Genomic DNA, 26,950 nt, shown 5'->3' on the forward strand with positions numbered 1-26,950 from the left:
CAGGAGGTTGATAGACCACTTTGCCTCTGCAGGAGACCAGAGCCCCTGCGCTGTCCTTCCCAAGCAGTGGGCTCCCCAGCCCGACAAAGAGGCGTCCGTCGTGACGACAATCCACTCCGGGGTCACCAGAGGCATTCCTGCAGACAACTTGTCTGTCTGCATCTACCAGCTCAGCGCCTTGCGCACTGCTGGGTCCAAGGGAAGGCGCACAGCATAATCCTCCGACATCGGAGTCCAGCGCTGCAGCAGAGAGAGTTGTAGTGGTCTCATATGAGCCCTGGCCCAGGGCACTACTTCCATCGTGGCCGTCATAGAGCCCAACAGCTGCACATAGTCCCAAGCCCGAAGAGGAGAGGCTACTAGGAACTGGTCCACCTGAGCCTGAAGTTTGACAATCCGATTGTCTGGCAAGAACACTCTGCCCACTTGGGTGTCGAATCGAACTCCCAGATACTCCAGGGACTGAGTCGGGCGCAGCTGGCTCTTCTCCCAGTTGATGATCCACCCCAGGGAGCTCAAAAGAGCAACCACCCGGTCCACAGCTTTGCCACACTCTGCATAAGAGGGGGCTCGGATCAACCAGTCGTCCAGATAAGGATGGACTTGTACTCCTTCCTTTCGCAGGAAGGCCGCGATGACCACCATTACTTTGGAGAAGGTCCGCGAAGCAGTAGCCAACCCGAAAGGGAGGGCTCTGAACTGGAAGTGTCGGCCCAGAACTGCAAAACGCAGAAAGCGTTGATGAGGAGGCCAGATGGGAATATGCAGATACGCTTCCTTGATGTCCAAGGAAGCCAAGAACTCTCCTGCCTTCACTGCCGCTATAACAGAGCGGAGAGTCTCCATGCGAAAGTGCCGCACTTTCAAGGCCCGATTGACCCCTTTGAGGTCGAGGATAGGCCGGACAGAACCTCCTTTCTTTGGTACCACAAAGTAAATGGAGTAACGTCCCTTGCCAATCTGATTTTCTGGCACTGGAACGACCGCACCCAGGCGTATCAGGTTGTCCAAGGTCTGCTGCACTGCCACAGCTTTGACCGGAGACTTGCAGGGAGAGAGTACAAACCCGTCTCTTAAGGGTCGGCAGAACTCTAACTTGTAGCCGTCTCTGATGACTTCCAGCACCCAAGCGTCTGAAGTTACTCTGGTCCACTCGCCCAGAAACGAGGACAGGCGTCCTCCAATCTGCACTGGGCCATGGACCAGGACCCCGTCATTGGGTACGAGACCCTGGGGGAGGACTGGAGGGCGTACCTCCAGGACGGCGGTCTCTGCGAAAGGAATGCTGCTTGGGGGAGAAGTTCCTTTTGAAGGAAGAGGGGGCAGAGGAGCCCGACTTGCCCTGGCGGTACCGATGGGCTTCCTGAAACCGTCCTCTGGAGATACCGGGGCGAGCAGTGGCCCGAGCCCTGACCTCTGGTAACCTCTTGCCCTTAGACGTGCCGAGATCGGTCACGATTTTGTCCAGCTCGACCCCAAAGAGCAGCTTGCCTTTAAAAGGCAGCTTAGCCAGGCGGGACTTAGAGGCGTGGTCCGCAGACCAATGTTTCAGCCAAAGCCAGCGCCGCGCAGAGACTGTCTGAGCCATGCCTTTAGCCGAGGCTCTCAAGACATCATACAGTAAGTCTGCCAAATAAGCCAAGCCCGATTCCAGGGCTGGCCAGTCAGCCCTCAAGGAAGGATCCGAGGGGGAAGCCCGCTGCACCATCGTCAGGCACGCCCTGGCCACATAGGAGCCGCAAACTGAGGCCTGCAAACTTAAGGCAGCCGCCTCGAAGGACGACCTTAAAGCCGCTTCCAATCTTCTGTCTTGGGCGTCCTTTAGTGCCGTGCCACCTTCCACCGGCAACGCCGTTTTCTTAGTCACCGCAGTGATTAAAGAATCCACGGTAGGCCAAATAAAGGCCTCACGTTCACTTTCAGGCAAAGGATAGAGGCGGGACATAGCCCTAGCCACTTTGAGGCTCGCTTCCGGGACATCCCATTGAGCCGAAATTAAGGTGTGCATGGCATCATGCACGTGGAAGGTTCTAGGCGGGCGCTTCGTCCCCAGCATAATGGCAGAGCCAACAGGGGCTGAGGGAGAGACGTCCTCTGGCGAGGAAATCTTCAAAATGCTCATGGCCTGCAGTAACAGGTTGGGCAAATCCTCTGAGCGAAAGATCCGCGCTGCAGAGGGGTCATCCGCTCCATCCGAGCGGGAATCCGTCTCCTCCAAGGAATCCCCAAAGGACCGTTGGGAGAACTCAGATACGCTGTCCTCTAAGGCCTGGGAATCCACCCGAGGGCGTTTACTTCCGGGGGCCTCAACCCCGTTATCGGACAAGGGAGAAGGGGCAGCGTTTTGCATAAGGAAGGCCTGATGCAGCAGCAAAATAAACTCGGGGGAGAAACCCCCCAGACTGTGAATTTCAGCAGCCTGGGCCACAGCCCTAGACGCACCCTCTCCGAGCTGTAACGACCTGGTGTCCCAGTGAGTAGCTGCAATAAACGTTTAAATAAACGTCGAAATAAACGCCCTTAAGGACGTCCAAAATTTTTTTTTTTTTTTTAACGGAGCCAGCGGGAGGGGGGAGAAAAGGAGGGACCTGGCGCCACCAGGTTTGCACTTGCTCAAGAAGAGCCCTCAACCCCAGGCACTCAACAAAACCTAAAAATTAGGCTTGGAGGCCTAGCCAGAGCTGCTGCTGTGTGTGACCACCACCTGCTGAGATAGAGAACATACTGGGGAGTTTCTGGCAGCACATGACCACATATAGGGAGGCAAAAGGATTGCTCTCTATCTCCACCTGCTGGTAGATGGACACAACCCACCAGTCTATGGATTGATCAGCATGATGATATGGAACTAATTATTTAACTTACCTGCTTAGTGACTTCTTTGTTCATCTGTCAAGTCGGTTTCTTTTGTTGGTCTTGATATTATTTAACTTGTGTGGGGTGCCGTGAACTAAGATAAGTGAGGGGGAGGGGGAATTCTTTAACTAACCTGGAAAGGAAAGAAAGAACAGCAGCAGCAGCAGCAGGGTGAGACTTAGAAAATGAAAATCAGCTCACACTGCACGTAATTCTCTGGAAGGTTTTCAGTAGATTGTCTTTCTTTCAGAGAACTATGCACCCCTCCCCCCCAGACTGAGAAATGCCTGCCCTGTTAAATCATGGCATAACCTGCTGTTATATTACTTATATTTATCCCAAACAATTTATCAAGGGAGCCCATTCTTAAGAATCTTACCTCACTGTTATGGCGGCGGCTAAGCAAGGGGCAGGCAGGGCACAACAAGAGAAGAGTCAGAAGACAGAGACCAGACCGTCCCGCTGCAGGCTCGTGCTCTCGTCAACTCGCAATTATTATGGCAGCGGCTGAAGAGAAGGCGGCAGGCTGCAGACAGTAGAAGTAAGCCGCTGCGCCTGCGTGAAGCGTGCAGGATTATCACCAGCTGATGCTGAGCAGGCAGGCGCTGGCTGGCACGCGCACGAGCACAGACGCTGCCTCTAGCCTGCCTGCGTCGCCGTCGCGCATGCATCAGAGCAGAGGAGTTAAGAAGGTGAGGTGGTTGCGTGCTCATCGGAGGATTCTGTTGGGGAGTGCGGGGCGGATTTCAGCATTCCCTTGATTTGTCGAGAAACCTGGACAAATCAAGGAAATGCTGAAATCTGCCACGTGACAGCGAAAATGGCACGCATGTCATAGGTTCACCATCAGGGCCCTACACTGTCAATTAAAATGTTCTATTACATATTCTGTTGACATTGTAAGTAGTATACTATGCCATACTTTGTTTTATTGGAATATTTTTACTTCTGTAATTGTCTATTCCTCATGTTTGATTTATTCTTGCTGTATACTGCCTTGAGTAAATTCCTTCAAAAAGGCAGGAAATAAATCCTAATAAATAAATAAATAAATAAATAAATATATTACAAAAAGAAAAAAAGCATACATTTAAAGGTATACAGCTGGTGACTAGAATTATCAGGGGCATAATCAAAAGAGAAGGGCGCCCATCTTGCGACACAAATCGGGAGATGGGCGTTCTCTCAGGGTCGCCCAAATCGGCATAATCAAAAGCCGATTTTGGGTGTCCTCAACTGCTTTCCGTCGCGGGGACGACCAAAGTTCACGAGGGCATGTTGGCAGCGTAGCGAAGGTGAGACGGGGGTGTGGTTAAGAGATGGGCGTCCTTGGCCGATAATGGAAAAAAGAAGGACATCCCTGACGAGCATTTGGCCAACTTTACTTGGTTCCTTTTTTTTACGACCAAGCCTCGAAAAGATGTCTGAACTGACCAGATGACCACCGGAGGGAATTGGGGATGACCTCCCCTTACTCCCCCAGTGGTCACCAACCCCCTCCCACCCAAAATAAAATGTAAAAACATTTTTCCAGCCTCTATGCCAGCCTCAAATGTCATACCCAGCTCCATCACAGCAGTATGCGGGTCCCTGGAGCAGTTTTTAGTGGGTGCAGTGTGTCAGGTTCTCAGGTTCAGAGCCCGCGGGGACGGGCTCTGGAGCAAATGTGAGCCCTTGGGCTGCTGACGAGGAGAGACAGCAGCAGGCAAAACCCACCAACCAACACTGGGCTAGCACACCGGCACAGGCAAGGACTGCAGGCGCCGCCCAGCAAGCTGGAACACACGGACTGGAACCCCTGGACTGGAGGGCACCGGACTGGTCCACACTGGACGGGAACACACTGGACTGGAGTACACTGGACTGGTCCACACTGCTTCACCTGCACTTAGCCACAGTCCCCCAGGAGAGCCCCTGGGTTCAAGCGGCTGGCAGGGCTTACCGGATACAGGATAACACAGGGACTGGGATACTAGAACAAGCTTGACAGTACCAGGACCAGGAATGGGACTAGGGCTGAGGGACCACCTCAGACCCTGGAATACCATGCAAGCTTGCACAAACCAGGAACACAGGGCCAAGACAAGACGGAAGTGCTCCCAAGCACCAAAAGGAAAGGCAGGGAAGCCCACAGGGGAAACCAGGGGAACCCAGCAACTCAGAAGTCTTCCTATAGCGTAACCAGACTGAAGTGCTCCTAAGCACCTAACCACAGAAGTGCTCCACGGCACTAAACTAGCAGAGGTGCTCCTGAGCACCAAAGTAACAGAAGTGCTCCTAAGCACTAAACCAACAGAAGTGCTCCTAAGCACTAAACTAACAGAAGTGCTCCTAAGCACTACATTAACAGGAGTGCTCCTAAGCACTACACTAACAGAAGAATTCCTAAGCACTAAACTAACAGGAGTGCTCATCAGTGGCGTAGCCAGAAAACCAATTTTGGGTGGGCCTGAGCCCAAAGTGGGTGGCACAAAAGTTTCTCTTCCTCGCCCTACCTTCACCTCAAAATATAAATACTTTAGCTGATGAGGATCCTCAAACTCTGTCAGCTGAAGACTTCCTCTGAAAGTGGCCAGAACTTCCTTTTACCAAGCTTGGCAGGCATCCCTAAGCGACCGAAGCTGGCACCCCTTGCATCCTTAGTTGTCAGTAACTCAAAGATGCTGTTGCCAACTGCAGAGCTTGGTAGAAGCAAGTTCTGACTGCCTTTGGAGGAGGTCCTCAGCTGGGATGCTTGGGGAGCCCCACCAGCTATAAAGCAAGGGTAAGGGCCAGTGTTAGACCTGCTCTGGCCCAGGTCAGAAAATAAAGGAGGGCACTCTCTCCAATCCCCTCTCTTCCCTGCCTCCCTTCCGATTTCTGTACCTGCCATTACTATCACACTGACAGACCCGCACCAAAAAAACAGAACAAGGGATCACAAGTTAGAAATAAAAATATTTACACAAAAATTGAAGTGAGAACCCCAAGAAGTTAAACTTAACATGTACTACAACCCTGGAGAAATAAAAAACAAAAGTGCATTTCCTTTCTACTGAACACAATGCAAAGACATTTGCTATGCACTTTTCACAAAGCTAACATATTCCATTTAAACATTCAAAATAAAATGCTTTCTTTCTACCTTTGATGTCTGGACATTTTATTTTTCCATTATGTTGCTTCTAATTTCCTGTCTGTCGTCTACTAATTCTCCTTCAAGTGACTGCTGTCCATTTGACTTTTCTCCTCTCTACTGTCTATTCCCTCACTACATCTACCTCTGACATACTGATCATTCCTTTTTAGCTCTTTCCTCTTTTTTTGATTTTTTGCCTGTCAACTCAAATTTTACTCTCTTTCTCCTTCTTTTTACTTTACAGCTGCCTATCAGATCGTCATCTTCTTCTCTCACCCACTACCTCTCCCATTACCCAACTCACTCCTTCTCCAGCCATTCCCTTTCATCTTTAATCTACTCCCCATTACTATATTTCTATCCTCTGTAATCACTATCCTCTCATCCATTTTCTTGCCACCCTCTTCCACATGGTTCCACCATTCCCAGCATCTTCCTCCATCCACCCTTCTAGCTCAGTATCTACTCCCTCTTTCTTCCCTCTCTGCTCTCGTAGCCCAACATCTCCCTATCCTTTCTCTTCTCTCCTCCCCTGTCCCCCATGGTCCAACATTTCTTCCTCTCTCTTCCTTCACTCCCATTGTCTGGCATCTCTCCATCATTCTCATTTGCTCTTGGATCCAATATCTCCCTCTCTCCCCTCTCCTATGAATCTCCCCTGCCTCTCATCCAACCCCATGTCCTACATCTCCCCCATTGTCCACATCCTTCTTTCCCTCTCCCTTGTACCCCAGATCCAATATCTGTCTTCCCCCTCCATCCCATGCAGCATTCTCTTCCTTCCTCCACCATGTCCAACATTTCTGCCTCTCTCCCACTGTCCACCATCTCTGTCTCCCCCCTCCCTTGTGCACCAGAGGTCAATATCTCTTTCTCCTCCTCCCATACAGCATCTCTCCCTTCCTCCCATCCACTGTCATGCCCATCATTTCTCCCTCTCTTCTCTGGGCACCATCTCTCCCTCCCCTCTACCCCCATATACAAGATTTCTCCCTTTATTGCCCCCCCTCTACCCCTTTGTCTCTCTCTCCCTTGCTCCCCTCCACCCTCATGCACCATCTATCCCTCCCCTTCACCTCTGTGTCCAACATTTCTCCCTGTGTTCTCCCTCCCCCTCCGTGCAACATTTCTCCTTCTCCATCCACCCCATTATCTCTTGTCCCTATCCCCCTCTCCCTCCAGGCAGCATTTCTCCATGTCCTCCGCTATATAGAACTGATTTCTCCCTCTGCTCCGCTGCCTGCCCAGTACCTTGGCTGAGCCCAAACTTTTAGCTATGCGCACTTCTTCCCGGACTCCGCTTCGATGCACGATTGTCGCTCCCTGCATTCTTCTTCTCGCAAGTCCCGCTGCACGCAGCGCTGCCATTCATACAGGCAGCTGCGCTCTCCTTTGTCGCGTCCGCCGTCCATCCGGTCCTCTGATGCACTTCCTGTTAGGACCGGATAGACGCGGTAGGGGGGAGTGCAGCTGCCTGTGTGAATGGCAGCGCTGCGTGCAGCGTGACAGACGAGAAGAAGAATGCAGAGCGATGAAGCGGAGCTGGGGAGAAAAGGCAGCCAGCGAAGAAGAAGGTGGATGGGCGGGCCTGGAGGCAAAGTGGGTGGGCCTGGGCCCATCTAGGCCCACCCGTGGCTACGCCCCTGGTGCTCATAAGCACCAAGCTACAGCAGTGCTCCACAGCACTAAACTAACAGAAGTGCTCCTAAGCACTCCACTAACAGAAGTACTTCTACCAGCACCAAAACCAGAAGTACCTCTAACAGCAAAACCAGAAGTGCTTCTAACAGCTCCAAAAGGGAAAGCAGGGGAGCCACAAGGAAAAAGCAGGGAAGCTAAACACATCAATCAAAAGTGCACACTGCACCAACAGTAACCTGGACCTAAAGCAAAACGTTGCAAAGGGCAGAAAGTTCCCAGGTGGCTAATAAGCCCATCACAGCTGAGCCCAGCTGCAGCAATCACAAGGCAGCTACGGGTGAGGCTAGCTGCCAAACTTCCAAACAAGACTGGAAGGCAAAAATATCTGGACCGGAATGAAAACAGTCTGGAAAGTCTATGGCAGCCACCGGTTCTGGCCACCAGAGGGCGAGAGGAGCACAACTCAAGGGAAAAAAAAGTCATGAACGTGACACAGTGCACTTCAGGCAGGCGGACCCAGGCCTTCCCCACACACACACCTGTTACACTTGTGCTGGTAAATGTGAGCCCTCCAAAACCCACCCGAAACCCACTGTACCCACATCTAGGTGCCCCCCTTCATCCTTAAGGGCTATGGTAGTGGTGTACAGTTGTGGGGAGTGGGTTTTGGGGGGCTCAGCACTTAAGGTAAGGGAGCAATTTGTGAAGTCCACTGCAGTGCCTCCTAGGGTGCCCGGTTGGTGTCCTGGCATGTCAGGGGGACCAGTGCACTATGAATGCTGGCTCCTCCCACAACCAAATGCCTTGGATTTGGTTGTTTTTGAGATGGGCATCCTCGGTTTCCATTATTGGCGAAAACTGAGGTCCCCATCTCTAAGATCGACCATCTCAACATTTAGGTCGACCATCTTTAAGGTCGACCTAAATGTTGAGATTTGGGCGTCCCCAACCGTATTATCGAAACAAAAGATGGACGGCCATCTTGTTTCAATAATACGGGATGCCCCACCCATTCACGGGGACGTCCTCAGAGATGGGCGCCCTTAGAGATGGTCGTCCCCATTCGATTATGCTCCTCACATAAAAAGAACCTGAATGTTAATGCTTCATTAAGCTAGTGTTGTTGTTGTTCTTACATGTATAAAAGACACTAAGTACTGTATAAAGAATATTGTAGACAATCAAATCAAATACTAACAAGCGTTATAGATCTTGGAGGTGAGCAAATAAGCGTTATGATAATATGTAGTGAGCCACAGTTAACTAAGTGTATTGTTATTTACCAAAACAGTGATATAACAACAAATGTAGCGGAGAAGATGAGTCTCTTTGGCCACTTTTTTTTTTAAAGAACATCAAAGTAATAATATTAAATGCCACATCTTAGGCTGTTTGTTAAAAAAAAACTGAGAGACTAACATAAAGAGCTATAAGACTGAAAGAAGTGAAATAAATAAAAACGTATGTAGTGTTACTCAAAAAAAGAGCCAGTGCAGATAATAAACATATTACATGCATCAGTAATGTTAATTAAATGGAAAACAATCTGCCTTATTTGGCTTTTTATTAGCGGATTAGCACCAAGTAGGGATTTATTCATATTTGTTCGAACATGACCTTAATACCATTTTACACCAGCTGCCACGACCGGTGCCCAGTTAGCTTTGTGACTAATTATGATAGCATTTTTCTGTCCTAACTTTAGTCTCTTACCTAACTGGTTAATTGTCTGAATATGGTCACTAACCAGTTATGACCCCGCTCCTCCCATACTCTGCCCAAGTTCCGCCCATGGATCTCCCTGGTACAGAGGCACTGTCTGATTAAGTGCTGCTGAATATCACCACTTAGACAGTCAGAAGTTATTTAATTGAGTAGGATTCTCTCCTGAATAGTTAGATCACTTTCAGGCTCATTTTCAAAAGAGAAAAATGTCTAAAAAGTGACGCAAGTCTGCATTTGGACTTCTATCTCACAAAAATGTCCAAATCAGTATTTTCAAAACCTCTTTTTAGATGTTTTTCTCTGAAGTCCATCAGAAGGACGTCTAAATCTCAAGGGGGCATGTTCAAGGTGAGACTTGGGCATTCCTAAGACTTGGACGTCTTTCAGCCATAATGGAACAAAACAAAAACATCCAAGACTTAGATGCTTTGAGCTAGATTTGTTTTTATATGAAATAGCTGCAGTGAGAATTGAACCCACTCCCCCAGGATCAAAGTCTGCTGCACTAACCACTAAGCTACTCCTCTACTCCACACAATAGATACCCCAAATGACCAGATGACCACTGGAGGGAATCGGGGATCCTCCCCTTACTCCCTCAGTGGTCACTATCCCCCTCTGACCCCAAAAAATTTGATTAAAAATATTACTTGCCAGTCTCTATGCCAGCCTCAGATGTTATACTCAGGTCAATTAGAATAGCATTCAGGTCCCTGAAGTAGTCTAGTAGTGGTGCAGTGCACTGCAGACAGGTGGACCCAGGCTTCTACCTCCCTACTTGTTACACTTGTGGAGGAAACTGTGAACCCACCAGAAACCCACTGTACCCACATATTGGTGCTCCCTTCACCTGTAAGGGCTATGGTAGTGGTGTACAGTTGGGGGTGGTGGGTTTGGGGGGGCTCAGCAGACAAGGTAAGGGATCAATGATGAGATGTGTTCCTGGGAGCATTTTATAAAGTCCACTGCAGTCCCCCAAGGATGCCATATTGCTTCCCTGTGATTTCACTTTTACACTACCTTACGCTGTCCTCTTTTGGGTTCCAAGGCTCTGTCCTCTCCTGGTTCTCCTCTTATCTCTCCCACCGCACCTTCAGGGTACACTCCCATGGATCTTCCTCCACTCCCATCCCACTATCTGTTGGAGTTCCCCAGGGATCTGTCCTTGGACCCCTTCTTTTCTCAAGCTATACCTCTTCCCTGGGCTCGCTGATCTCGTCTCATGGTTTTCAGTATTATCTTTATGCTGATGACACCCAGCTATACCTCTCCACACCTGACATCACCGCGGAGACCCAGGCCAAGGTATCGGCCTAGTTATCCGACATTGCGGAATGGATGTCCAACCGTCACCTTAAACTGAACATGTCCAAGACTGAGCTCCTCGTCTTTCCTCCTAAACCCACTTCTCCTCTTCCTCCACTCTCTATCTCAGTTGATAACACCCTCATCCTCCCAGTCCCATCTGCCCGCAACCTCGGAGTCATCTTTGACTCCTCCCTCTCCTTCTCTGCGCATATCCAACAGACTGCCAAAACCTGTTGCTTCTTCCTCTTCAACATCAGCAAAATTCGCCCTTTCCTCTCTGAGCACACCACCAGAACTCTCATCCACACTCTCATTATCTCTTGCCTTGATTACTGCAACTTACTCCTCACCGGCCTCCCACTCAGCCATCTATCCCTCCTTCAATCCGTTCAGAACGCTGCCGCACGTCTTATATTCCGCCAGAACCGATATACTCATATCACCCCTCTCCTCAAATCACTTCATTGGCTTCCGATCAGATATCGCATACAATTCAAGCTCCTCCTCCTTACCTACAAATGCACTCAGTCTGCGGCTCCTCACTACCTCTCCACCCTCATCTCCCCCTATGTTCCCGCCCGTAACCTCCGCTCACAGGACAAAGCCCTTCTCTCAGTACCCTTCTCCACCACTGCCAACTCCAGGCTCCGCTCATTCTGCCTTGCCTCACCCTATGCCTGGAACAATCTTCCTTTACCCATACGCCATGCCCCCTCCCTACCCATCTTCAAATCTCTGCTTAAAACTCACCTCTTCAATGCTGCCTTCGGCGCCTAACCGCTTGAGAAATATAGAATGCCCCAATCTATCCACCCTATCAGATTAACTGTTCACTTGTCCTCTAGATTGTACACTTGTCTTTAGATTGTTCTCTTGTATTTTAGATTGTAAGCTCTTTGAGCAGGGACTGTCCTTCTATGTTTAAATTGTACAGCGCTGCGTAACCCTAGTAGCGCTTTAGAAATGTTAGTAGTATAGTAGTAGTTCCTGATGCCGAGCTTTCTATAAAATCTGAGCCTTGTATATATTGTTTATCATTAGATTTGGGCTTTGAATTCAGATCTATAGATGAAAAAGAGGTCTCATTACATATATCTAAATACCAGAATGCTATTTTTCCATACTTCATAGCAAGAAGTATTTACCTAATTACCTGTCCCAATGTAACTGAATCTTTTACCTCCTCAGTGCATGTAAATGGTTTCATCCCTGTGTGGATTCTCTGATGCCATGTGAGGCTTTCTTTCCAACCAGAGCTTTTACCACACTCAGGACATGTAAATGGTTTCACTCCTGTGTGTATTCTCTGGTGCATTGTGAGGTTTACCTTCTGACCAAAGTTTTTACCAGACTCTATATGTGCAAATGGTTTCTCTCCTGTGTGGTCTTTCTGATGCACTTTGAGATTTACATTACAACCAAAGCTTTTTACTACACTTAGAACATGTGAATGATTTCACTGTATTGTGGATTTTCTTGTGTATTTTGTACATTTTGCATTTGGATGTTTTTTGTTTGAAAATGGACTAAAAAATAAAACATCCAAATCACAAAACATTTTTCCAAACAGCATTTTCAAAAGGAAAAGATAGACTTCTTTTGTAGAAAATTACCTTTCCTGTTCTGATTTTGGATGTTTTACAAAAAGTCAAAATTCAGACTTAGATGTCATATCCAAAAATGTCCCTTGTGCATTTCACTTGCCAAAGTCACAAAGAGCAGTAGTGGGAATTGAACCCATGTTGCCAGGATCAAAGCCTGCTGCACTAACCATTAAGCCACTCCTCCTCTGTTTTGGACATTTTGCATTTGGACTTTTGTTCGAAAATGGACCCCAAAAAAAGACGTCCAAGTCATGTTGATTTACACCCTATATGTGTGTAAATAAAGAAACTGACACCTGTTATAAAAAGAATAATAAAAAATTTTTATTTTTGTCGACTGCCCTCCGTCGGACAGAAGCATCTGGGGAACGCCCAGCTGGAAGCAAAATCTATTTTTTATCAATATATATTTGCTTAGCAGGAATACAGAGATATATATTTGCTTAGGTTAGCCCTTGCTTTGTTTTGCTTAAGTCACATATATGCTGCTCTGTTTATATTCACTTTCTTTCACACTGAACCCAATGTGTACGTCATCCCTTTGAAGCTTGTTTTTACATTTCTTATCTTACAAATGGCTCCAATCAACATTCCATTCTGTTCCCAGCACAAACTTTCTCTCCTCCCCCTTGTACTGTCTCTGCTTCACACAAGGTTACCCAGCTTCCAGGCTGATTCTATGACTCCCTTATTGCTTTCACGGGCCTGTGACTCATATCTCGTTTGCCTTAATGCTTACATTCCACTGACCATAGGAACTTCACACTATTCAACAGTTTCTCATTATATTTCTGTTCATTATTATTAACAAATCCTCCCTTGAACCTTGTAGAGCAAGGTTCACCAAAAGTTTCATGGTTATAGTTTTCATCACTGTTAGACTGGGCATCATCCTATAAATAGGTAACACCTCAGGCCGTCCTGGCAATGACAAACATTTTCTATCAAACCACAGAACTTTCGGGAGTCATCAGTAACCCAGGACAGTTTGGTTCATAGTCACTGGTATCAGGTATTATATTTTGTATCTGAGTTACCATGGTCATTTTCAATGAATCTTGGCATGTTCGTCTCCAGCAACCAAGTAAACAAGGCAAACAACATAATAAGAGTCCTGCAACACATATGAAAACAATACATCCAGTCACAATCCCTCTTAACCATGGGCCTAATCCTCCAAACCAATTTTTTATGGTATCCCACCATGACGTGTCCAATATCCCTTCATAATCACTTACTTGAATTCTTGCTAGAGAAAGAATGCGCTGCATTGCATTTTTAACAATTATGGATTGATTTCTAATAACTGAACAACAGGAGGTATAATTCACTATGCCGCATACTCCTCCAGATTGGGCCAACATAAAATCAACTGCCATGCGTGTGTGCATTGCATATCTCGCTGTATCATCAATTTCCTCTTGAAGTGCTGTTATAGCTATGTCTAATTCATGTGTTACAACATGTAATAGTGATTGTAAGCGTCTGATTGACATACCCATTTCAGCTGCAATGGCAGATCCTGCAAATGGAAGCCATCCAGTGGCTGACAAGGCATCTAGACGTTTCTTGGTCATAGGATATGTACTGTTAATATAATCTAATGCTAATTGTAAAGCTTGATCATCTCCTGTTAAAGCACTAAAGGAGGTACTAGAAACATCTCTTTTACTTCGTTTCTGACTATTAGAACCATGTGATGTGGCATTTAATGGAATGATCAAATCAAATAAATTTAGTTGAACAAGAGTGCAGAACTTATAACATGATGGAAGATAAGTGTACAGGATATTATCACATAACAAATAATCCCCTAACCGTAAAGACTGTAGAGAAGTTAGGTTATGATATAAAGCATATGTTTGAGAAAAAGGAAAAATAGGATTATCTGGTTCCTTAACTGAAGAACAAGCAGTAGGTACAGCAGTAATAGCTTGCATGGAAGAGGCATTAAATTGACATAATGAAAAGAAGAAAGTCAAATTTGTGAGAGTAAGGTTAGTAGAGGTCACATAAGAGGTTGTCAGTGTCCGGTGACAAGTTGTTTTGTTAGCACAGGCTATAGATGTTGCAGTCTGATTTATGACATAGGATCCCTGTAACACAGTCCAATTCCGGGATTGTATGTCATAAGTGTAATTACATAAAACATTAGGTATCTTACCCTGAAGTGAACTAGAATTTATCAGACACCAGTAGTTTAGTGCAGGAATAGTATGAGCAAACAAAGAAGGCAGGCGTTGAGTAGTAACATTGCTCCAATATTGCCTGTGCTCATGACCCAGACCCAAATAGCAGGTACCATTACTGAAACAGTTATGAATACCTTGCAACTTAATCATAGAATAAGGGTGAACATGTGCTGGAATGGTAGTTACAGAAGTGACAAGTGGAGTGCAAACAATACAGTTAGTCAGATTAAGAGTCTTTGAGGCATGTTGAATTCTTTCAACATATGTATTGAGTCCATAAGTAAGTCCTACCAGCAGACAGATTACAAAAACTTTCATAATTCCTCTGCACTGATGATGTTGTTAATCAATGCCTTCTGGGGGTACAATGGTGGTTTCTATTTGCTCAGGTGGTCCTGGATCAGGAGCCTTGCGTAAATCAGATAGATGTATCCAGGTAGTATGGTCTGACAATTTTGCTGCTGTGCGAGTTAAATCAGTGATAGTGAATGGTCCCACATAAACTGGATCCTTCCAGGTTTTGTGAGTGAAGTTTTTTCTTAAGACCTGCTGTCGGTTCAGCTGACTGACAGTCTATAACCTACTCAATCCAGGCTGGCCATTTCTGGAGATCATAGGAAAGAAAGTCACACGATAACAAATCCAAAAACTTAATCCAAACGACGGCAGCCGCGTCCTGCCGCGGTCGCCAATTTGTTGATTTACACCCTATATGTGTGTAAATAAAGAAACTGACACCTGTTATAAAAAGAATAATAAAAAATTTTTATTTTTGTCGACTGCCCTCTGTCGGACAGAAGCATCTGGGGAACGCCCAGCTGGAAGCAAAATCTATTTTTTATCAATATATATTTGCTTAGCAGGAATACAGAGATATATATTTGCTTAGGTTAGCCCTTGCTTTGTTTTGCTTAAGTCACATATATGCTGCTCTGTTTATATTCACTTTCTTTCACACTGAACCCAATGTGTACGTCATCCCTTTGAAGCTTGTTTTTACATTTCTTATCTTACAAATGGCTCCAATCAACATTCCATTCTGTTCCCAGCACAAACTTTCTCTCCTCCCCCTTGTACTGTCTCTGCTTCACACAAGGTTACCCAGCTTCCAGGCTGATTCTATGACTCCCTTATTGCTTTCACGGGCCTGTGACTCATATCTCGTTTGCCTTAATGCTTACATTCCACTAACCATAGGAACTTCACACTATTCAACAGTTTCTCATTATATTTCTGTTCATTATTATTAACAGTCACAACACGTCCAAATCACAAGATGTGCGTAGCGTTTTCAAACATAAAAGATAGACGTCTACCTTTTTTGAAAATGACCTTCTTTCCTGTTCAGAATTTGGACATTTTTGTAAACCGTCCAAATTCTGATTTAGACGTTCTATCGAAAATGCCCCTCTTTGACTATCAGGTCCAGTACTTCTATCAATTAGAAAGGCCTCAGAAGCTGATTCTCACACCAAAAAGCAGGAAGTTTCCGACCTACATTATAAGGGGGGTACTTATTTGTATCTAGGCTAGCAGAGGGTTAAGGGGCCATTTTACCAAGCTGCAGGAAAAAGGGCCCTGCACTAGTGGCGGGGGCCATTTTTCCTGTACACCATGGCCCTTTTTACCACAGCAGGTAAAAAAGCCTCCAGAACACATGGTCATGCGGTAAGAGAACTCTTACCGCATGGCCATGTGATGGGGAGCCCTTACTTCCACCCATTGAGGTGGCGATAAGGGCTCCCACGTAACCTGGCAGTAACGAATACCGCAGGGTTACCACCACGCAAGCCATTTCAGGGGGGTTTCTTTTTCCCCTGGAAATGGCATGTGCTCAGGGTGGGACTACCACCGGCAGCCATGTTGGGCCGACAGCAGTCCTGAAAGAGTGAGTGGTAAACCTGTGTTGGGCTTGCTGCTGCTCTGTAAAAGGGCCCCTAAATGACTTGCCCAGAGTCACAAGGAGCTGCTGTGGAAATTAAACCCAGTTCTCTAGGATCAAAGTCCACCGCACTAACCACTAGGCTACTCCTCCACTAACACTGCTGGACTTGTTATATATATGGAAGGAGATGCAGCATCATGTTATTCAGAGTACAAATAGAGAGAACATTGTACAAAACACTATTTCAGATTTTTTTTCTGACGTTTAACAGACTGCTAGTGACTTGGCTACATTTGCACGTGATTAGCCTAACACTTTTACAAAATTATCCTATTAATAAATAAATAGTTGTACAGTGACAGTGTAAGTTGTAAAATGTAGTAGCTACTGTAAGACACCATTCACAAAGGTTCATTAGGGTTATATACAAGTTGAACTTTGGTCCCAAAGTTGGTTATATCAGCAGAGTACTCTGTATTCCACCTAATAGCCTTTGTTTTTTCCAGCTTGTTTTTTGTGGGTGTGTTTGACACTGGAACTTATAATCAGTAAACCCTGTAAGGTAAAACTTTTGGGTTTTTTTGAATTTGGACATTATTATTTGTTCTTATCCTTTTTCCTTGTTCTCCTTCCCATTTTTCTTTATTTCTTTTCACGTTTGATGGTGACCTAATTTCATAAAGGTGGCAAGTTAATTATAATTTGAATATGATTTTGTAGGGGTAAATATTCAACTGGTGGGGGTGAGCGATTTTTTTTTTTTAGCCACCAGTGGCTTTATTCTTGGATATTCAATACCAGGCCATGTCTGGGTACTGGCATTGAATATCGGGGTATGTGCAGCTGGCCGGCACTTATCTGGATAAGGCCAATATTCAGCCCTTAACCGGATAAGAGAAACGAGAGAAAGATAGGACTGGGGTGCTGGTGAGCCTTTGACGCATATGGACATCTGAAACACTCTCTCCTACGCTCAGAACTAAATAATCGAAAGGATTAGCGTCTTTTATTAATTTTTTCATTGAATCGCTTACTGGATCTAAAGAGTATATCTACTAGAGCATTTGATGTCTTCCTCGAAGCCTCAGTTCTCATTATCTACGCAAGGCAGATCGAAGCCTGAAAAAATGGCGACAGGAAAAAGTGCTCAATCGATGCCTTCAAACCCAGTTATGGAAGAGCTGCGAGCTTTACGTGATCTCTCCTCCAAACACTACGAGACCATTTGCCAACTCAGAGAAGAAATCACAATCATCTCTAACACACTTACCACTTTTCAACAGTGAATTGAAGTTGTGGAGGAACGCTCTGCTCAAACGGCTCTGCAGTTATCACAGCTAGACCTTTCGGTAACCTCGCACTTCAAAAAACTTGAATCAGACCTTGAAGATCTTGCTAACAGATCTCGCGGAAACAATATAAGAATACTTGGCCTCAAAGAAGGTTTAGAGGGAACAAACATGATTGAATTCCTTACAAAATGAATTCCTGCTGTGCTCAACATTTCCTTTGATCCTCCCCTGGAGTTTGAAAGGGCACATCGCTCTCCCTCCATATTAAAGCTCAATCCACAACACCCAAGGCCAATAATAGCAAAGCTGCTTCGCTTTCCACAGGCTCTTCAGATACTTACTACCACTCGTGTACAGACCTCACTTTGTGTAGAAGGAAAAAATATACTAATCGTGCCAGATCTTGCAAAAACAACAGCACGCAAACAGAAGGCCTTCCTCAATATGCGTCCTCTCTTGAAATAGATGGGAGCACGCTTTGGCCTCCAGTATCCTGCACGGATGACAGTTACTCTTCACAATTCAACTAAAACTTTTGATTCCCCGGAACAACTGCAAGTTTATATTGACCAGATGCAATATATGGGTATGACATGACTCTTTCGCATATACCTTATGCTGCATTAACATTTAGTCTTTGCAGAAGATTTCCTTCCTGTGGAAACATTATCTTTCATTACCCATAAGAATATCTTTGTTTTCTTTTTTTTCTTTCAAAGCAAAAATATTTTTTGGACACTAGAAATACAGCAGTATTTTTACCTTTTAACCCGCATTTTCTTTTTATATCAAAGGGTTTCTTGTAACTATAATATAACACTCTTTCATGTTAAAATTTGCTTCTCCTTTAACAAACATGTTTGTTTACTCCCTGATCTCTCTGAGCGGGACTTTCGGGTGCCCCAGTCGTTGGAATCAGCACCATGGTTGTTTATATTATAAAACTAGTGAAAAAGGCCCGTTTCTGACAGAAATGAAATGGGCGCTAGCAAGGTTTTCCTCGGCTTCCAATCAGATACTGCATACAGTTCAAGCTTCTCCTTCTTACCTACAAATGCACTCAGTCTGCAGCCCCTCATTACCTCTCTACCCTCATTTCCCCTTACGTTCCCGCCTGTAACCTCCGCTCACAGGACAAATCCCTCCTCTCAGTACCCTTCTCCACCACCGCCAACTCCAGGCTCCACTCATTCTGCCTCGCGTCACCCTATGCTTGGAATAAACTTCCTGAGCCCTTACGCCAAGCCCCCTCCCTACCCATCTTCAAATCCTTGCTCAAAGCCCACCTCTTCAATGTTGCTTTTGGCACCTAACCTTTATACCTTTCAGGAAATGTAGACTGCCCCTATTTGACTGACTGTACATTTGTCCTTTAGATTGTAAGCTCCTTTGAGCAGGGACTGTCCTTCTATGTTAAATTGTACAGCGCTGCGTAACCCTAGTAGCGCTTTAGAAATGTCAAGTAGTAGTAGTAATATTCCCTTATCTCTTATTTGTCCTGTTTGTCTGTCCTATTTAGATTGTAAGCTCTGTCGAGCAGGGACTGTCTCTTCATGTTCAAGTGTACAGCGCTGCGTACATCTAGTAGCGCTATAGAAATGATAAGTAGTAGTAGTAGTAGTAGCAGCTCCTAGGTGTGCTTGGTTTTGAGTGTATGGGAATGACAGCTGTGTTGGGGAGTGGAAACAGAGATTAACGAATGGGCTTCCTTGCTTACAGTGTAGTTGTCATCATTATGACCCGCCCTCGACGTCATCACGTTTGACGCGTGGGCAGGGCAGACACTCATGGAGGAAAAGTGATCTCACCCACCTCACTTTTAGAACGTTGGGAAAGTGAGGCTTCATTCGAACATTGGAGGTGCGTTTTATATAGAGAGATGGTTTCTGTTTAGGTTATTTGCACTTAGTAGTAGCCTTGTTGTTATTGGCTACCATTGCATATTTTCAGTATCTTTGTTTGTGCCAGAGTTTTATACTTTTGCCTTAAATTCTTCATTGTACCAAACGATATTCTTGCAAATTAGCACAGATCTGAAATATGGTCTCTCATTCGTCTAACTCTTCTTCCTCAATGTCAGCTCTTTCTTTAATATCATGGAATGTAAATGGATTAAGGCATCCTGTCAAGCGGAAAAAAGTGCTTACTCATCTTAAAAAATTTAAACCTTCAATCATCTTCTTACAAGAAACTCATGTCATTGATCTTGCACATTTGCTCACCCCATATAATTGGATTTCTAAATCAATAGATGCCCCCTCATTGGGTAGGAAACATGGTGTGTCAATTCTTTTTTCCAAAGATGTTCAATTTTCTCTTATAGACAGTGTTGTAGATGTACAAGGCAGATGGATAATTGCTCACATAGAATTTGCCTCTCAATCTATATTATTGGTTAATGTGTATGCACCCAATTGTGATTCTCCTGAATTTTTTGCCTCTCTTTTCCAATCTATTTCCTTGTTCACAGCAATGCCTATTTGTATTTCTGGTGACTTCAATCTCCCACTTGATGTTTGGATGGATAGACACTCTTCAGCACATAAAACTGAAACAAAAGCTATACAAACTTTAAAATCATTAATCACACAATTCAACATGGTTGATTCATGGAGAATTCTCCATCCTGATAGCAAGGAGTATACTTTTCATTCCTTACCACATAATAGTTTTTCACGAATAGATTTTTTTCTCCTTTCAGCTACTCTCTTACCCCAAGTACTAAAGTCTAATATACAGTGCTTTTTTTGTGCCGGTACGCGACGGTATGGCGTACCGCACCTTTTTTCTGGGGCTCACCTGCTCGCTCCCTGCTGTTTGCACCCGGCCGATCCATGACTCATAAAACTTTTATTTTTTCGCGAACCGGCAGACTGAAGAAAGAAAACAAACAGCAGACAGGCTTGCCTCCTTCCATCGCATCAGCCGCTTCGTTTCCCTGCATTCTCAGCGCGTCCCGCCCTCGAGGAAAGGAAATGACATCAGAGGAGGGCAGGACACGCTGAGAATGCAGGGAAACGAAGCAGCCGCCGCGATGGAAGGAAGCAAGCCTGTCTGCTGTTTGTTTTCTTTCTTCAGTCTGCCGGTTCGCGAAAAAAATAAAAGTTTTACGAGGCATGGATCGGCCGGGTGCAAACAGCAGGGAGCGAGCAAGGGAGGGTGAGCAAGTGGGGCTGGGGGTGTGTGTGGGCAAGTGGGGCTGGGGGTGTGTGTGGGCAAGTAGGGCTGGGTGTGTGTGTGTGGGCAAGTAGGGCTGGGGGTATGTGTGTATGGGCAAGTGGGGCTGGGGGGTGTGTGGGCAAGTGGGGCTGGGGTGTGTGTGGGCAAGTAGGGCTGGGTGTGTGTGTGTGTGGCAAGTGGGGCTGGGGGGGTGTGTGTGTGGGCAAGTAGGGCTGGGTGTGTGTGTAATATAGTAACATAGTAGATGACGGCAGAAAAAGACCTGCACGGTCCATCCAGTCTGCCCAACAAGATAACTCATATTTGCTACTTTTTGTGTATACCCTACTTTGATTTGTACCTGTGCTCTTCAAGGCACAGACCGTATAAGTCTGCCCAGCACTATCCCTGCCTCCCAACCACCAGCCCCGCCTCCCAACCACCGACTCTGGCACAGACCGTATAAGTCTGCCCAGCACTATCCTCGCCTCCCAACCACCAGCCCTGCCTCCCAACCACCGGCTCTGGCACAGACCGTACAAGTCTGTCCAGCACTATCCCCGCCTCCCAACCACCAGTCCCGCTTCCCACCACCGGCTCTGGCACAGACAGTATAAGTCTGCCCAGCACTATCCCCGCCTCCTAACCACCAGCCCCGCCTCCCGATCTTGACTAAGCTCCTGAGGATCCATTCCTTTGGCACAGGATTCCTTTATGCTTATCCCACGCATGTTTCAATTCTGTTACCGTTTTCATTTCCACCACCTCCCGTGGGAGGGCATTCCAAGCATCCACTACTCTCTCCATGAAAAAATACTTCCTGACATTTTTCTTGAGTCTGCCCCCTTTCAATCTCATTTCATGTCCTCTCGTTCTACCATCTTCCCATCTCCGGAAAGGTTCGTTTGCGGATTAATACCTTTCAAATATTTGAACGTCTGTATCATATCACCCCTGTTTCTCCTTTCCTCCAGAGTATACATGTTTAGTTCAGCAAGTCTCTCCTCATATGTCTTGTAACGCAAATCCCATACCATTCTCATAGCTTTTCTTTGCACCGCTTCAATTCTTTTTACATCCTTAGCAAGATACGGCCTCCAAAACTGAACACAATACTCCAGGTGGGGCCTCACCAACGACTTATACAGGGGCATCAACACCCCCTTTCTTCTGCTGGTCACAGCTCTCTCTATACAGCCTAACAACCTTCTAGCTACAGCCACCGCCTTGTCACACTGTTTCGTCGCCTTCAAATCCTCAGATACTATCACCCCAAGATCCCTCTCTCCGCCCGTACCTATCAGACTCTCCCCACCTAACACATACGTCTCCCGTGGATTTCTATTCCCTAAGTGCATCACTCTGCATTTCTTCGCATTGAATTTTAATTGCCAAACCTTAGACCATTCTTCTAGCTTCCTCAGATCCTTTTTCATGTTTTCCACTCCCTCCCGGGTGTCCACTCTGTTACAGATCTTAGTATCATCCACAAATAGGCAAACTTTACCTTCTAACCCTTCGGCAATGTCACTCACAAATATATTGAACAGAATCGGCCCCAGCACCGATCCCTGAGGCACTCCACTACTCACCTTTCCCTCCTCCGAGCGAATTCCATTCACCACCACCCTCTGGCGTCTGTCCGTCAACCAGTTCCTAATCCAGTTCACCACTTTGGGTCCTATCTTCAGCCCATCCAGTTTATTTAAGAGCCTCCTGTGGGGAACCATGTCAAAAGCTTTGCTGAAATCTAAGTAGATTACGTCCATAGCTCGTCCCTGATTCAATTCTCCTGTCATCCAATCAAAAAACTCAATGAGATTTGTTTGGCACGATTTCCCTTTCGTAAAAGCATGTTGTCTCGGATCTTGCAACTTATTGGCTTCCAGGAAATTCACTATCCTTTCCTTCAGCATCGCTTCCATTACTTTTCCAATAACCGAAGTGAGGCTTACCGGCCTGTGGTTTCCAGCTTCTTCCCTATCACCACTTTTGTGAAGAGGGACCACCTCTGCCGTTCTCCAATCCCTCGGAACCTTTCCCGTCTGCAAGGATATATTAAACAAATCTTTAAGAGGACCCGCCAAAACCTCGCTGAGCTCCCTCAATATCCTGGGGTGGATCCCGTCCGGTCCCATGGCTTTGTCCATCTTTAGCTTTTCAAGTTGTTGATACACACTTTCTTCCGTGAACGGTGCTCTATCCACTTCATTCTCAATTGTACTATTTCCAGTCCATCGCGGTCCTTCTCCAGGATTTTCTTTTGTGAAAACAGAACAAAAGTATCTATTTGGCAAATTTGCCTTTTCTTCATCATTTTCCACATAGCGGTTCGCAGTATCTTTTAGTCTCACAATTCCCTTTTTAGTCATTCTCCTTTCACTAATATACCTGAAGAAATTTTTGTCACCCTTCCTTACATTTCTAGCCATTTGTTCTTCCGCTTGCGCTTTTGCCAGTCGTATCTTTCTCTTGGCTTCTTTCAGTTTCATCCGGTATTCCTCCATGTGTTCCTTTTCTTGAGTTTTTCTGTATATCTGGAACGCCAACTCTTTAGCCTTTATTTTCTCAACCACTTGCTTGGAGAACCATATCGGTTTCCTTTTTCTCTTGCTTTATTTACTTTCCTTACATAAAGGTTTGTGACCCTATTTATAGCTTCTTTCAGCCTGGACCACTGTCCTTCCACTTCTCGTACTTCCTCCCAGCCCATCATCTCCTTCCTCAGGTATTCCCCCATTTTACTAAAGTCAGCATGCTTGAAATCCAGGACTTTGAGTTTTGAGTGGCCACTCTCCACTTTAGCTGTTATACAGATTTCAGTGCAACGTCTACTTTTAGTTACAATGTGGCTTCCCCTTTTTGGTTTGATTTCTCATTTTGTTTTTGCCTCTTTGTTTTTCCTTATTTCTTTTTTTCCTGCTTTACCGTTCCCCACAACTTACCATACTGCGATGTAATTCCACACTCATCGTCATACGGTCTGTGCCAGAGCTGGTGGTGGGAGGCGGGACTGGTGGTTGGGAGGCTGGAATAGTGCTAGGCAGACTTATACGGTCTGTCCCAGAACCGGTGGTTGGGAGGCGGGGATAGTGCTGGGCAGACTTACACGGTTTGTGCCCTGAAAAGGACAGGTACAAATCAAGGTAAGGTATACACAAAAAGTAGCACATACGAGTTTATCTTGTTGGGCAGACTGGATGGACCATGCAGGTCTTTTTCTGCCGTCATCTACTATGTTACTATGTATATCAAACCAAACCGTTTGGTCACTGCTGCCCAGGTGGGCACCCACTCGGATATTTATTTTTATTTTTTTTGTTACATTTGTACCCTGCACTTCCCACTCATGGCAGGCTCAATGCGGCTTACATGGGGCAATGGAGGGTTAAGTGACTTGCCCAGAGTCACAAGGAGCTGTCTGTGCCTGAAGTGGGAATCGAACTCGGTTCCTCAGTTCCCCAGGATCAAAGTCCACCACCCTAACCACTAGGCCACGCTATCCCCATTTGTGAGCACCAGATCCAGTGTCGTTCCCTCCCTCGTGGGTTCCATCACCATTTGTCTGAGCAAAACACTTTGGAAAGCATCCACGATCCCTCTACTTCTTTCCGATTCTGCAGACGGAACCTTCCAATCTACATCCGGCAGATTGAAATCTCCCAGCAACAGCACCTCTCTCTTGCTTCCCAACTTTTGAATATCTGCGATCAGGTCTTTATCTAATTCCTCCAATTGTGTCGGAGGTCTGTAGACAACACCCACATGGACAGAGATTCTATCATCTCTTTGGGCTGGGGGTATGTGTGTATGGGCAAGTGGGGTTGGGGGGTGTGGGCAAGTGGGGCTGGGGGTGTGTGTGTGTGGGCAAGTAGGGCTGGGGGTATGTGTGTATGGGCAAGTGGGGCTGGGGGGTGTGTGGGCAAGTGGGGCTGGGGGAGTGTGAGCAAGTGGGGCTGGGGGTGTGTGTGGGCAAGTAGGGCTGGGTGTGTGTGTGTGTGGCAAGTAGGGCTGGGGGGGGTGTGTGTGGGCAAGTAGGGCTGGGTGTGTGTGTGTGGGCAAGTGGGGCTGGTGGGTGTGTGTGGGCAAGTAGGGCTGGCGGGGGTGTGTGGGCAAGTGGGGCTGGGGGTATGTGTGTATGGGCAAGTGGGGATGGGGGGCTGGGCAAATGGGGCTGGGGTTTGAATGATCTCGGGGGCAGGTGGAGGCTGGGGCGAGTCACTGGACATTGAAGGGAGGGGGAGGATAGGGGCAAAAGAGAATCGCTGGACATGGAGGGGATGGGATAGTAGTGCAGGGGAGAGAGGAGAATCACTGGACATGGGAGGGGAGGGCAGGGCAGGGGAGAGAGGAGACATGCTGGACATGGATGGAGGGGAGAGAAGATAGGAAGGAGATCCACATAGATGGGATGGCAGGGGAGGAAGGAGAAATGCTGGAAATGGATGGAGAGGAGAGCAGAGCAGGAGATAGAGGAGAATTGCTGGACATGGATGGATGGAGGGGTTGGCGGGGAGAGAGGAGAAATGCTGGACATAAAACAAGAAAGGAGGAAAGTAAAGAAATAAATGGAAAGGAAGCCCTGGAAACAGAGTTAAGAGAACAGATAGAGAGCAGCAGAATTAGACACTTGGACCAGTATGGATAGAAAACAGTCACCAAACAACAAAGGTAGAAAAAAATTATTTTATTTTCATTTTAGTGTTTGGAATTTGTCCAATTTGAGAATTTACATCTGTTGTCTTATTTTGCACTGGGTATACTGGAGCTGTAACATCTTACAGAAATGATTTATAATGAAAAAAAATCACAAGTTATTGTTTTTCTCCTATACTAGTATATTTTCAATGATGTCTGTTTGTATGCGCATGGCTGATATAAGGGGTGTGGCTAATGTGGGTGTGGCTATCTTATGGGGTGGAGCCATATGTGGTGACCCCGCCCATAATGAGTACCGGCACCTTTTTTTCTACAAAAAATGCACTGCTAATATACATACAAGAGTTATCTCAGATCACTCTCCTATTTCTCTCTCCATAGCTTCCCCATCATTGTCTATGCCAAAATCACCTATTTGGAGACTTAATGCCCAGATATTGAAAGATGACTCTATTAAATCTCAGTTGGAATCCTTTATTATGGAATTTTTCCACTTTAATCCCCCTGGTTCAGCCTCTCCACTTACTATTTGGGAAACTTTCAAAGCTACTCTCCGGGGTGAACTAATATCTATCACAGCTCATATAAAAAAACAACAAAATATTCTCATGAAAAAAATGGAATCTCAACTTAAAGGTTATGAGCAAGAATATCTTACTTCTCCCAACTACAATCTTTTAAATTCAATATACAAATTGAAATACTCCTATAATAAAATTTGTACTAGTTTGGCGACAGAGGAAATCTTTCAAACAAAATCCAGATTTTATCTTGAGAGTAATAAAAATAGTAAACTTCTAGCTAATTACCTTAAACGTAAACGTATCAAAATTCAAATCCCTTCTGTCAAAAATAACAAAGATAAAATAATAACTAATACTCCAGGTATTCTGCAGGTATTCTCTGAATTTTATCAAAAATTATCTCAATCTGAGTTTTCTTTCCTCTCTACAACACCCACAATGGTCACAATCTGACTGTAGTCTTCTCTCCAGTTCCATTGACTCAAAAGAACTATTAACTGCATTATCTGATCTCCCTTCTGGAAAAGCTCCGGGCCCAGATGGATACCCAGTAGAGATATATAAAATTCTTTAAAATTCTTTATCTCCAATTTTATTGGATTTATTTAACAAAATTTCTCCTAATGAATCCAGTTTCAATCGTTTTTCTGAAGCACTAATAACAGGTCTGCCTAAACCTAACAAAGATTCACAGCTTGTACAAAATTACAGACCTATCTCACTTCTCAATTCTGATTATAAAAATTTTGCCAAAATCCTCTCAAACAGACTTTAAAAAATTATTGGTAAAGTTATTTCCCCTTCACAAGTAGGTTTTATGCCAAACAGACTAATCACAGATAATTCTAGGTTATCCTATATAATAATTCTCACCACCAGCGTTCTAAAGTAGCTGCCTGTGTCCGTGGCTCCTTCAGCGTTGCTGAGCTAGGCTCCGTAGCCAGGCAGACGTCACTCACAGCTGATCCCCCCACCCCCACACACACA

General features: G+C 45.7%; 1 protein-coding gene and 1 long non-coding RNA gene across 2 annotated transcripts in view; both read left to right on the forward strand.

Moving 5' to 3' along the window:
• The window catches only part of SLC12A3 (solute carrier family 12 member 3), a 1,234,282-nt gene that overhangs the window by 732,902 nt on the left and 474,430 nt on the right, over positions 1-26,950 (forward strand).
• LOC115470503 lies at positions 15,613-25,560 on the forward strand. The gene is made up of 3 exons (XR_003942208.1): positions 15,613-15,696; positions 19,499-19,503; positions 25,549-25,560. It is a non-coding gene; the product is annotated as an uncharacterized LOC115470503 (long non-coding RNA).

The sequence above is a fragment of the Microcaecilia unicolor genome, chromosome 5 (genome assembly GCF_901765095.1).
Source record: "Microcaecilia unicolor chromosome 5, aMicUni1.1, whole genome shotgun sequence".
Lineage (NCBI taxonomy): Eukaryota > Metazoa > Chordata > Amphibia > Gymnophiona > Siphonopidae > Microcaecilia > Microcaecilia unicolor.